Raw genomic sequence first — 13,588 nt, forward strand, 5'->3', positions numbered from 1 at the left:
TCCCATCACTAAAACCTTTCTATTTCTTATTTCTTTACGCATGACATGTGTTGTCATATGACAGACATAAGATATTGATTGATTCACAAAATTCAGTTGGACAGAGAAGAACAAAGTGAAGTTTGCCAATGATAGCACATGCCAGGAGTAAACAAAAAATCCACATTACCTCAATTTTGGTCAAAATATAAGCGGGGGGTGATAAATCAAAAAGGGGTCAAAGTCGCTCATCTAAATTTTGGAGTCCAAAATGGCTCAATTGTAAAATTTGGAAGGTTAAAATCACCTCAATTGGTTTCTCCATTTTTAGAAGCTACCTACACAGATTTATTTCATTTGGCTGTTCAAATTTCACCGGACATAACTGCCCCATGTTCTACTAATTCGATAGAGGTCTCATGTGCAAGCAAATTAAATACATAAGTTACAATAATCACTCACCAAGTTATTATATTGAAGATTGAAGCAAAGACATAAGACTGATATTATCTAAGAAATCTACTTGCCTACTTGTGTAACAAGAACAATGTTCATGGATTCCGCATGAAGTGTATATATAATATATTATAAGAAGCTTCAGTTACAAACATTAAAGCAAACGTTACATATCCAATCAACACTAACTAATATTCAAAGTTCAAACCAATTTATGTCATCCTGATCAGAGTTATAGATTTGATCATTAGAGCACCAAGATGACATATTTCAAATCAACACTAAGTAATAGATACCAGAGCAAGAGTAAAATCAATATCAGAGCAAAAATAAAATAAAATTAACAAAAAAAAGCAAATCATTAACATGTTATCACAAAAAGGAGAATAAAATGCATAACAGAAAATGTTTACTGTCTTAGAAACTAATTTTGAATCATCCCTTAATATGAATTGCAATTTTGCAATCAGTTTGATCTATCATTTTATACACTTTTAATCTATCTTGCAGTTGCTAAAATGTGTTCCTATTTAAAGGTTCTGTGTTATGAAGCAAGATATATATATATATATATATATATATATATATATATATATATATATATATATATATATATATATATATATATATATATATATATATATATATATATATATATACATACTTGATCATTTGTTTTGTAATGAACTAGCTCACTCACTCCATCTTAGTGAGGTCTCTAAGAAAATGAAATCTCAAATCTATATGTTAACTTCTACGAAGTATGATTTAATTTTATGATTGAATTGTTTTTCGGAAATATTTGGAGAAGAATAGTTTCTACCTTGTTAGAAATAATAGAAAAAGAGAGTTACAATATTTTTTTTACTCAACTCCTACTCACCCTGCTCTTAACATTTTCTTGCTCCCTAAAACTAAATTCTTCTGTTTTGTCATCTCTTTGTCATACCAGAAATCCCCCATTCCATCCACCTTAACCATATGTGCTGACTATCGATTTCTCATACCTTAGTAGCATAGGCCTTGGTCTAACTCTAATTAGATTTATAAGAAAGACGATATAATTTTGTCAAATGCTAAAACAAATAGCATATGAGAAAGGAAAAATAAAAAACAAGAACAAAGTCAAACATCTCTCTAGTAAATCAAAAGTATATGCAACAACATGATACTGCAAGAGTGCAAGCACATTTCCATGGTACTAATAAAAAACTCAATCACATATAAATAAAAAGTAGACATATAAGAACTATTGCAACTATATGCCCTAACTGTCATCAATCAAATACGAATTTACATGTCGCTGAGGCCCTTGGCAACGAAGCTAACTTCAATAACATTTGATACTTTGCTTTTCTATTTATTGAAGAGGCACTCTTAATTGTCATGGTGTTTAACACTTTCGAATTCTGCATAATATATTTTGCAAATTGAAGTCCAGATTCTGTGCTTTTATGGTCATTAAGCAAGCATGTCCTGAGCTGTGTTGAAAGGCATTTCGTAACAATTACCGGATCTATCCAATTATACACAACTTCTTCTACAATCCTATAATCCTGTCAACAATTCAAATATCTTTTATAAAATAAAATAGGTGACAAAGTGTTGAGGTAAAAAGAAAAAAGAAAAGGCTAGGCATCAACAAAACCTCATGAATGGTAAGATTTTGAAGTTTTGGACAACATTCTAGTATTTCTAGTAGCCACTTTCACTTCTCACAATGATTATGTTTGAGGATAAGCTCCATGTTGGTTAGATTGTGAATCCCGGGTCTGTGATAATAGCCGCGAAGTATGGCGTCCTGTTGTGATTTATACAAGAAGTCAAAAATATACTATACATATATACACAATTACACATGCATACGTTTTAAAAAAAATATATATATACACATGCATAAAAAATATCATGAAGAAAATAATTTATAAATCATAAAATTAAACAACTTAATTGAAATTGATAACCATACTATTCTTACCAGTTCTACACGCAAAACTTGAGCCTCTTCCATGCAAAACCAAGTGATTAAGAACATCAAATAACGCGGCATTATGTTGGTAATGTTTGCTCTGATAAACTTTGGCAAGCTTTGCATCTTCTCCCTCAAAACAAAATTACCCTGTGAAACAATCCACTGACGGTTGTTTATGTGTAACTGTAGAAAAGTCAAATGATATTATTGGTCATTATTAGAATATATTATGCCATTATTAGTCATGATAAGACATTATTTGTCATTATGTTTATTGTAATTCCTTTTCCTATATAAACAGTCTTGGACTGCATAAATAAAATAAGAAAGAATTATTCCTCTAATCTCTCATATGATTCCTTATATGTTTTTCAATATGGTATCAGAGCCTTATGGTTCGATTAGGGTTAGCAGTTAACTGCAAGTCTTAATCTTTTGCGATCCATCAAAATCGCGATTTTTTTTCCGTCTCTCTAATGGCTCATCACAATCCATGGAAGACGACAACAACCATTCTCGACTTGATGCAGAAAACAGCTTTTATGACCACCACAGGTAGCGGCGGTCCAACTCAAGAACCAGAAACGGTAAACAATGGTGGCAGCACCATACCGATTGTCACCAACAACAACGACATCACCACTACTAGCAGCAATGGTTCTGGTGGAGGTGGCCCTGGCGGTGGCAGTTCTGGCAGCGGCGGCCCTTATGGCAGCAAGGATGGTTATTCTAATACCCTCAAGTTTGAAGTTCAGCTCCTTGATGGAAAAAATTACATGGAGTGGTCCCAAACCGTAAGACTAATACTAGACGGTAAGGGAAAACTTGGCTTCATCTTAGGGGAAATCTAAATGCCTTCAACAACAGATCCGAATTACAGATTTTGGAAGTCTGAGAATTCAACAATTATTGCCTGGCTGCTGAGCACTATGGAGTCAACAATTAAGAAGCCTTATATGTTCTTGCCAACTGCAAAGAATGTTTGGGATGCTGTCAAAGCCACATATTCTGATATTCAGAATTCTTCTCGAATTTTTGATCTCAAATCACGATTGTGGCAGGCCAAACAGAGTGACAAGGATGTGACCACTTATTATAATGAGTTAATGGCGTTATGGCAGGAATTAGATTTATGCTATGATGATAATTGGAGGTGCACTGAAGACGGTGTTTTGTTTCTCAAGAGACAAGAGAATGACCGAGTATTTGTGTTATTGGCTGGTCTTAATAATTGTCTTGATGAAGTCCGAGGCAGAATACTTGGAAGAATCCCATTACCAACACTTCAGGAAACTTTCTCAGAAGTTAGAAGAGAAGAAGCTCGACAAAGTGTTATGATGGGTAAGTCAGCTTCTATTACCGAAAGCTCTGCTTTGGTTACCAAGGGTAATGAAGAAGGAAAAATAGATGGAAAGAAACCATTTTGCGACCATTGTAACCGTCAATGGCACACCCGTGATACATGCTGGAAGCTTCATGGTAAACCTCCAAACTGGAAGAAAAAGGGAGGAAAGGAAGGTCGTGCTCTCCAGGCTACTACTTCTGATCAGGAGCATCAATCTTCTTCAAGTTCATTTCCTTTCACCAAGCAACAATTAGACCAACTGTACAAGATGTTTGGGTCTCAAACTCCTTCTTGCTCTATAGCTCAGAGAGGTAATTTCCCCAATACTGCTCTTGTTAGTGTCAAACTCAGTCCTACTTGGATTATTGATTCGGGTGCTACGGATCATATGACTGGGGAGTCGAGTTTGTTTTCGTCTTATAGTCCATGTGCAGGTAACCACAAAATTAAAATTGCAGATGGCTCTCTTTCAGCCATTGCAGGGAAAGGTTCTGTCATTCTGTCACCTTTGTTAACCTTGAAAAATGTCTTACATGTTCCTAAATTGTCATATAATCTAATATCAATTACCAAGTTAACAGAGGATACAAACTGTCAAGCTAACTTTTTTCATTCTCATTGTATATTTAAGGATTTAACTCGGGGAAGATGATTGGCAGTGCTAAAAAGAGTGGAGGACTTTATTACCTTGACAATGGACCCGACTTCAAGGATCAACCTCAACAAATAAGTACCTACTTTGAATCTAGCTTTGTTTTTTCTAATAATGATGACATTATGTTATGGCATTTAAGGCTAGGACATCCTAGTTTTTCGTATTTGAAACACTTGTTCCCTAAATTATTTTCTAAGAAGGATCCTACTTTATTTCACTGTGAAACTTGTGAATTTGCTAAACATCATCGTTCATCTTTTTCTACACAACCATATAAGCATTCAAAGCCTTTTGCAGTTATTCACAATGATGTTTGGGGTCCTAATAAAATAAGCACTTTTTCAAATAAAAAATGGTTTATAACTTTTATCGATGATCATACCAGAATTTATTGGGTTTATTTGTTAAAAGAAAAATCAGAAGTTGGACAAACTGTTAAAAACTTCTATAAAATGGTGCATACCCAATATCAAACAAATGTTCAAGTCTTCAGAAGTGACAATGGTACAGAATATTTTAATATGGTTTTGTCCGATTTTTTCCATGAAAATGGGGTTATTCATCAAAGTTCTTGTGTTAATACACCCCAACAAAATGGAATTGCAGAGAGAAAAAATAGGCACCTTCTAGAGGTTGCAAGAGCTTTACTCTTTGCTAACAAGGTTCCAAAATATTTGTGGAGTGATGCTGTTTTGACTGCTTCATATTTAATTAATCGTATGCCGTCTAAAGTTTTTGATTTCAAAACCCCTCTTGATATTTTCAAAAAATATTTTCCTCTGACTCGTGTGTCTGCCGAATTACCACTAAAAGTTTTCGGTTGCACTGCTTTTGTTCATGAACATAAACATATCGGCAAACTCGAGCCACGAGCCATCAAATGTGTTTTTATTGGTTACTCTCCAACTCAAAAGGGGTATAAGTGTTTTGACCCAAAAACAAAAAAGGTTTTTGTAACCATGGATGTTACTTTTGTTGAGAATCAATCTTTTTTTGATAACATTCATCTTCAGAGAGAGGGTACTTGAAAGAAGATTCTTTTTTTGAAAATATTATTACTTTAAGCGATGTAGTGTTGTACAAAATTCTGAGACTAACATTGGTGCACCAAAAGAAAATGCCCAAGAATCGATAATGGAACTCAATCCGCCTGTGAATGAGGTACCTACGAATTCTGGGGCAACATTTTCAAATCAAAACCATAATGAACAAATTCTTGATATCGATAGTAATGAGGAAGAGCCTGAAATGCCACAACAAAATGACTCAAATAAAGAAACACAAAACAGGTTCAATAGCAGTGATCCTATTTGGAAGGAAAATGTCTATGAAAGAAGGGACCATAAAAGGGGAGATGAAGGACCCATTCTCCAGCCCTGCCAAGAATCTAAACCAAGAAATGATCCTAATCCAAATCCTGGTAAGTCTTCTATTCCTAAGTGTCATGGTAAGTCTTCTTCTATTACTACAAGTGATGATCCTGATTTACATATACCTATAGCAATTAGGAAACCTGTTAGATCGTGTACCAAACATCTGATGTCTCAATTTGTGTCATACTCAAATTTGTCTTCTTCATTTGTTGCGTTTACCTCTCAGTTGTCTGCTATAGAAATTCCCAAAAATGTACAGGAGGCTCTAAAAATTCCAAAGTGGAAGGAAGTTGTACACAATTGAAAGATACAAGGCACGCTTGGTTGCTAAAGGATTTACTCAAGCATATGGCATAGACTACTCAGAGACTTTTGCTCCTGTTGCCAAATTAAACACTGTTAGAGTTCTCTTGTCCTTGGCAGTGAATTTAGATTGGCCTCTTAACCAACTTGATGTAAAAAATGCATTTCTCAATGGTGATTTGCAGGAAGAAGTTTACATGGATAGTCCTCCAGGCTTTGAGGACAAGTTTGGTTTAAATGTGTGTAAATTGCAAAAGTCTTTATACGGTCTCAAGCAATCTCCAACGGCTTGGTTCGAAAAATTCACTTGGTCTGTCAAAAAACAAGGATATATGCAGGTTCAATCAGATCATACCTTATTCATGCGATTTTCCAATGATGGTAAGATTGCCATTCTAATTGTTTATGTGGATGATATCATTCTCACAGGAGATGACATAGTTGAGATGGATAGATTGAAGAAAAAATTGGCAAAAGAGTTTGAGATAAAGGATTTAGGTGCACTTAAATACTTTCTCGGTATGGAGGTTGCACGTTCAAGAAAGGGAATTGTAGTTTCTCAGAGAAAATACATCCTAGACCTCTTGGAGGAAACTGGGATGAGTGGGTGTAGACCAGCAGATACCCCTATGGAACTAAATGCAAAACTCTGGGAGAAAGGTAATGTTGCTGTTGACATTGGACGATACTAGAGGTTAGTTGGTAAACTTATTTATTTAGCTCACACGAGACCTGATATCTCTTTCTCCGTGAGTGTTGTAAGTCAATTCATGCATTCTCCCTATAAATCTTTGTTTCATTTCTATGTTAAAATCCATTCCAAAATTGCATTTGAGACATTTTGAGTCAGTTTAGCCCCTAGGGGCATTTTAGTCATTTCATGTGTTAAAAATTTTCTTTTAATCTTTGAAAATGGTCTCTGAGTCTTTTCATTTAGTTTGTATAAACTCTTGCTTCAATTCCATGTCAAAATCCATTTCAAAAATTGCATCTGAGACATTTTGAGTCAGTTTAGTCCCTAGGGGCATTTTAGTCATTTCACATGAAATTTTGACAGAGAGAGGTTACTTTAAAGTACCTCATTTAGTAGTTGGTTCATTTTAGTCCTTCTTGTGTTTTTTATTGGTTTCACTTTACGTTATTACATTTTTTACCCAATTTTATTTTTAATTTGCATTTTAGTCCTCCAAACTTTTAAAAATTGCATTTAAGTCCTTATTTTTTTTACATTTAGGTCCTTTTGGTTAAATTTGTTTTTTAGTCCTTTTTCTAAATTGCAGAATAGTCCTCTAAGTTTCAAGTCCTTGTTTCTAGTCCTTTTTTTAAATTGCAGATCAGTCCCTTAAGTTCCAAAAATTGCAGAAAGGTCCTCAAGTCAATTTTAAGCCAAGGCCGAGTTTGTTAAGGTTCAATCCAGGTGTCAACATTCCATTGGAGCATCAGAACACATGGCAGCCTATATAAGGCCATCTCAGCCACCGCAACAAGCAACAATTCCATTCACAAAGTGCCAACTCAACAAACACTTTTCTCATTTCTCTCTCTTCTCCCAAGGATCAAAATCCTAACCGTTTCCAGAAATTGCCAAGAACACGAAGAACATTCACGAAACCCTAACTTTTCCAGAATCAAAATTAAGCCAAATTGAAGTAATTTCTTCGCAGTTCTCAGAGATTCAAAAGTGAATCTTCATCATTGAACTACGTCCTCTTCAATTCCAGCACCAATCCATCTCAAAGACGAACTGGTGCGATCACAGAGGCAAAAAAGAGAGAAGAAGAAGAATCGAAGCAAGTTTTGAACCAGTGATGAAGAAGAAGAGAAGAACATCGATTTATTTTCGGTTCAAACTTACCAGAAGCTTTCAAGGATCTTTTTGTTCGAATCTCCAAATCAAACTCAGGTAATCACCAAAAAAACTTCTTCGTTTTCATCACTAGGAGAGAGCTTAGAGAGAGAAAGAGAAGTGAGAAGTGAGCTGAACCGGTCCCTTAGCCATTATATAGACCTCTGAACCAGACCGGTTCAACCTTGGTTCACCCCTGCTTCGTTTTTAACCACCAGATCTAGGGTTTGATGGAACTGGATCAATCCAACGCCCCTGATGCGTTTGGATAGTCCAGATCCATCCAGGATCTTGGGCCTGGGCCTGTTTCTTGCAGATTATCGTTCTTCACTTGTTTTCTTGCTATTTTGTATACTGCTTTTGCTAATTACACCTCTTTTGACTTTAAAATCTTTTATAAAAATTCCTAAAAAATTCTTATGTGTTTTTAATGTGTTTCTTGATATTTTTGTGAATGTTTTACATGTTAAAAAAATTGATAAAAGGTATATGATATCTCTTGTGATTTGTTTGTTTTCTTGTTAAATTCTTGTGAATTCTTGCTAAGTTTTGATATGATATTTTGTCAAATTGATATTGATACTTGGTGTACAATTTTGTGATATGTTTGCCTCTGATTTGTGTCCTTTTTTTACTGGTTGTGAAGGCAATTTGTTAATTTCTTGTGTTGCAAGTGATGTGGATATTGTTTGTGAAAGTAAAGTGTCAAATATGTCTAAAATATATCATGATTCTTGACTTGAATGTGTTCTTATAATTCTCATCTTATTGATTGTGATAAAACCTTTGAAAATTGTCATGATATGGGAATTATAGGTCATATACTTGTCTTGATATTATGATAAATTTTAGGTATATTTTGCTAAGTGTTTTGTCACTTTTTGTGTTAAGTTTTTGCTACTTTGTTTAATGTTCCTGTTGTTTATAATTTCTATTCTATTATGCCATGTTATGTTACTAACCCTCTCATCCATAGTTCATTCATAGCATTCTCATCCCATCCCTCTAGATTTAATTTTCTCGCAATTTACATTTCTTGCAAAGAATTAGGATGTAAAGACCTAGGAATTTTGTAATTTTCTTTATGTTTTTTTTTTAAATTTCGTGCAAGACCATAGCATGTAAACTAGGGCATATGTAAAGGACAATGGACTCTAATGATGTACACCGACACAAGCACCGACACATGCACACACATCACACGGATACTTTAGATGTATGCTTAGGGAATGTATGCTTTAGATGTATGCTTAGGAATTACGGTACTTAGAAAAATTCTCTTTTCCAAAAAAATATGAATAACATCACTCAAATAATTTTCCAAATAAACCTTGGGACCAAAATCCCATTGATTTTCCCTTTATTTTCTTAAACAAAAACTTTAATGAATTTTAATCATACTTAGACTTTCTTTTGCAAAGTAACTAATCACACCTCACATTTTCCAAATCTTATGCCCTTGAGGCCTCTCTCTCTTATTCTTCAAAATTCCATTTTCAAAATTAAAATCAACCAACAAAAACAAAAACATTTTTTGGAAGAGAACTACATGGAGTTTGATCCCTTAAAAGGGTATGTAGGCAAGAAGTCAAAACTTCTCCAAGTCCAATAAAACAAAAATTCAAACACCTTCTTCTCCCTCCAATTCTTAACCTAGCAAACTCTTAGGTGTAAATATCATTTTTCAAATAGCATTTAAAAATAAAGCGCGCGCGTAGAAAGTAAAGACGGTTCCTATAGGATACTATAGTCGTTATGGGTGCCTAATACCTTCCCGTAGCGAAAACAACTCCCGGACCTCGATTCTCAAGGGTTTTTCTTATTTTTCCCTTCCCAAGAAAAAAATGAGATATCAAAGGTTAAAAAGGTTCAAACTTAATCAATGTTTGACACCCGAAAACCAAGATAAAACAAGAAGCAATAAGTATAGCTCACAACCCGGTGCAACATAACAGAACCAAGCACATTGAGATTGACTGCCACTTCATAAAAGAGAAAATTGTTTCTGGAACTATTTGCCTACCGTATGTGACTTCAAATGAGCAAACTGCTGATATCTTGACAAAGAGCTTGGCAAGGCCTAATTTTGAGCGACTTATGGTCAAGTTAGGCATGACAAATATCTATGCACCAACTTGAGGGGGGTGTAGAAAAGTCAAATGATATTATTGGTCATTATTAGAATATATTATGCCATTATTAGTCATGATAAGACATTATTTGTCATTATGTTTATTATAATTCCTTTTCCTATATAAACAGTCTTGGACTGCAGAAATAAAATAAGAAAGAATCATTCCTCTAATCTCTCATATGATTCCTTATATGTTTTTCAATAGTAACGATTCTGCTTTCAAAGTTTCAATTCCTCTGAAATGGGACATCCTAGTAGAAGGTTTAGGAGGTCTTCAACACGTTCGAAACGTACACAAGATAAATGAAGAGTTTTGAGGAGAGGAAAATTCACAACCACTTGAGAAAGATCATTCACTTTTAGCCCTTTCAAATAACGAACTACGAGGGTTTTACAACTGAAAATGCAAGGAGGTAAATTGAAGTTAACCCTAATGGAAATTTCCAGATTGATATTCTCGATTCCTCCATGTTGTGCAGCAGCATAGACAAGTTGATCGATATCGTATGAGTGAAGGCTAGAGGCTTTTGAACAATTGAGGTGGAACGATTGGAGAGGTAAAGTGATGTCTCGTGAGATAAAAACAAAGGGCACAAAATCGTAAAAGGTGGTGAAGTTTTGGAAAGTTTCGTCATGGAAGTCGAGAGTGAGAACTGAGAGCTATAGTTTGTTCCATCTCTTTGAGAGTATGCTTGTGGTACAACAAATTTAGTTGAGAGAAAATAAAGGATGTGACAAATAATTTGTTCTGGTAAGACGCTAAACCTATCTTCGATTGGAATTGGTCGTGACATCTCAAACTCAAACCTTATTCCAAAACCAAAGTTCTAATCAAAATCTGTGTGATATAGAAATTCATAAAGGTCGACACTCGACAAGGCTGCCTCCATCATTCATGTTGAGGTCGATCAAAAAGAAGCTCAATTACTTATAATTAGGGTTATATATTAGCAACTGCTAGTTTGAACCCACCTAAAAACACTAAGGTGTAATCAGGAGATATTTATCTTATAGCCCGCCCTAGTATTCTAGTGAGAGAAACTTCAACTTCTATCTAAACTTTTTTCTCCTTCATTTGTCGAGAAGTGGTTTTAGTTCATTTGTTGACCTAAAATCACACCTATGCATCTTTTTTCCCTTTTTTTCAATAAATAAGTGGTTTTCACATATATCAAGTTTTTTCTTGTGTGTTTTTTGTGATTTCTTCGTCTAAGTGCGGCATTGTGTTGTTTGTCGTCTTGTCGCGGTGTTCGTTTAGTTTCTGTTGAAAGTTAAAAGATGTCAATTACAAATTCAATCAATGATTTAGACGTCAGCGTTGCATTTGAAAAACATGGGTACTTCGGTGGCTTAGATTTTATCATATTATTTGTAGGCATTTTACCGTTATATGCTATTAACTTGGGTGTTATGAGTTTATTCGCAGAATCACCCTTTACGTTTTTAGCTCCTAAGCACTAACTTTTTTTTAGCAAGCTTCAGAGAATTAACTAATAAAAAAAATCAGTTTATAATTAATGTCTAAAACAAAAACTTCATTTTATAATTATTAATTATCATTTTTTCTTTTTTGGAATTAATTAGCATGTTGTTCGTTAAAGAGAAAAAGAAGTAACATTTATTTTTTAGGATTCAACTAAAAAAAGTAATGTTTTGAACTAAAAATACACAAGTGAAAATTGATTTTTCATTAAATACAAGTTAGTGTAATTACATGTTTTTTTAGTACAAGGTGGGACAAGCTTTTAAGAAAATAATATTTTGAATGATGAAAGTGGGTGTAAATTAGTGAGGTGGGTGTAAACAATTTGATAAAACTTATAAAAATGCTTGCAAATAATTAAGTGGACGTAGGTTGTTAACTTACACACACACACACACACACACACACACACACACATATATATATATATATATATGGGGTTGTTAACTTGCACCCACCTAAAAACACTAAGGTGCAAGTTAACAAGCTGCATCAACTTGTACTTTACTAAAACACCCTTTTGTCTCTATTAAACTTTATTTTAATTAAAAGGACATTTTTGTAAATAATATAAATAATATTTGTTTATAATAGAAAAACATGGGTGTTTTGGTAAATAACTAGTAGGTGCAGCTTGTTACGTTGACACCATGTTTTTTTCCCTTACCCCCAAAATACACTCATATGAAATGGCATTTTAGTAATTTCATCTCATATAAAAGAGAGTGTTAGATGGAGTGATGTTGATAACATGGCCGCGTGTTGTGGTGGACTGGTGGTAGAAGAGGTGTGTCACCTATGATGGTCAACCTATGGCTATCACCACTCCAATATATAGTATATACTACCTACACATCTTTTTTTTTTTGGCAACATATTTTTGTTCAACGCACAGAAAAATATTTTGTTCAAATAAAACATTTATTGTATAAATTTATTCTTATTAAATATTTTTCTTAAATTTTATCTCTTATTACTTTGTAGTTTAATGACAACTCTATTACAATAATTACAGAAATCATGCAGGTTTTATATTCTAAATCCACAAAGAAAGCAAAGCCTTTCTTCATCAATATTATATGTCTTAAGTTACTTGCGGCATCGATATCAATCAGAACCCTTAGAAAGTGACCAAAGGTACACTCAAACATTGATTTGCTTGTGACAGAGTCAATACGTAAGGGACTACCAAAACTGTTAGCTATTGCAAACAAGATCTTGGCCCTCTAATACTCGTGTAAAAGACCATGTATTTTCAACCAAACTTGAGCTGAGGTGTTCTTTTGAATGCTAGGGTTGAAATCAGTGGTACATGCAAAAAGCTTCAACAATCATGTATTCAAATTCCAAGATCCACATGGGTTTTAGCTTGTCTCGCAAGGCAACCGCAAGAGAAGGGGTAACTCAATTGATTTGAGTTAAGGGTTAAGGAGTTCAAGGTTCAAGTCATGCCAAAGAAAAAAACATAACATAACAATTAATATACTAACACTTGTCATTAAAAAAAACCAGTGAGAGGGGATGAACCTTTAATTTGGCCAAATGATGCGTATGTGTAGGTTGTGTTTACAAGTTTCTAAACCTAGTAAGTATTCTTCTTCTGGAATGGTTATTGTGATACGATCTCCTTAACATTTTGGGAGATGGCGCCGGTAAGAAAAAAAATTGGGTTGCAACTTGAATCCGTCATATCCTTATTTATTAATTTTGTTACGTCTGCAGCAACTTAACCTAATTTTTTCCCGCACATTTGCTTTATTGGGTTTGCAATTATTTAACCTAACAAATTTCATCTAAAAAAATGCATTGCACACCAATTTCATTCCTATCCTCTTGCCTTTTTTTTTTGAAGAAAATATTTTCTACCAAATCAATGATCACGTATGATCCTTCTATTTTATACTTTTTTTTTGTCAAGAATTTTACACTTTTTTTTTTGGATTTTTTTTTTTAATTTCATGCCTTTTTTTTTGACATCCTTATTATTAATTTTGTTACGTCTGCAGCAACTTAACCTAATTTTTTCCCGCTCATTTGCTTTA

At 34.0% G+C, this 13,588-nt stretch overlaps 1 pseudogene across 1 annotated transcript; it reads right to left on the bottom strand.

Moving 5' to 3' along the window:
* Window positions 1-1,569: 1,569 nt before the first annotated feature.
* LOC146919505 (putative FBD-associated F-box protein At5g56560) lies at window positions 1,570-10,857 on the bottom strand (annotated as a pseudogene). Its single transcript, XR_015011514.1, has 6 exons — window positions 10,800-10,857; window positions 10,471-10,754; window positions 10,276-10,419; window positions 2,414-2,592; window positions 2,084-2,236; window positions 1,570-1,991 (listed from the first exon to the last, which is right to left on the bottom strand). The product of XR_015011514.1 is annotated as a putative FBD-associated F-box protein At5g56560 (transcript).
* Between the last annotated feature and the right edge of the window lie 2,731 nt (window positions 10,858-13,588).

This window comes from Medicago sativa, chromosome 5, assembly GCF_051527215.1.
Source record: "Medicago sativa cultivar Bolivia chromosome 5, Bolivia_mono, whole genome shotgun sequence".
Classification (NCBI taxonomy): domain Eukaryota; kingdom Viridiplantae; phylum Streptophyta; class Magnoliopsida; order Fabales; family Fabaceae; genus Medicago; species Medicago sativa.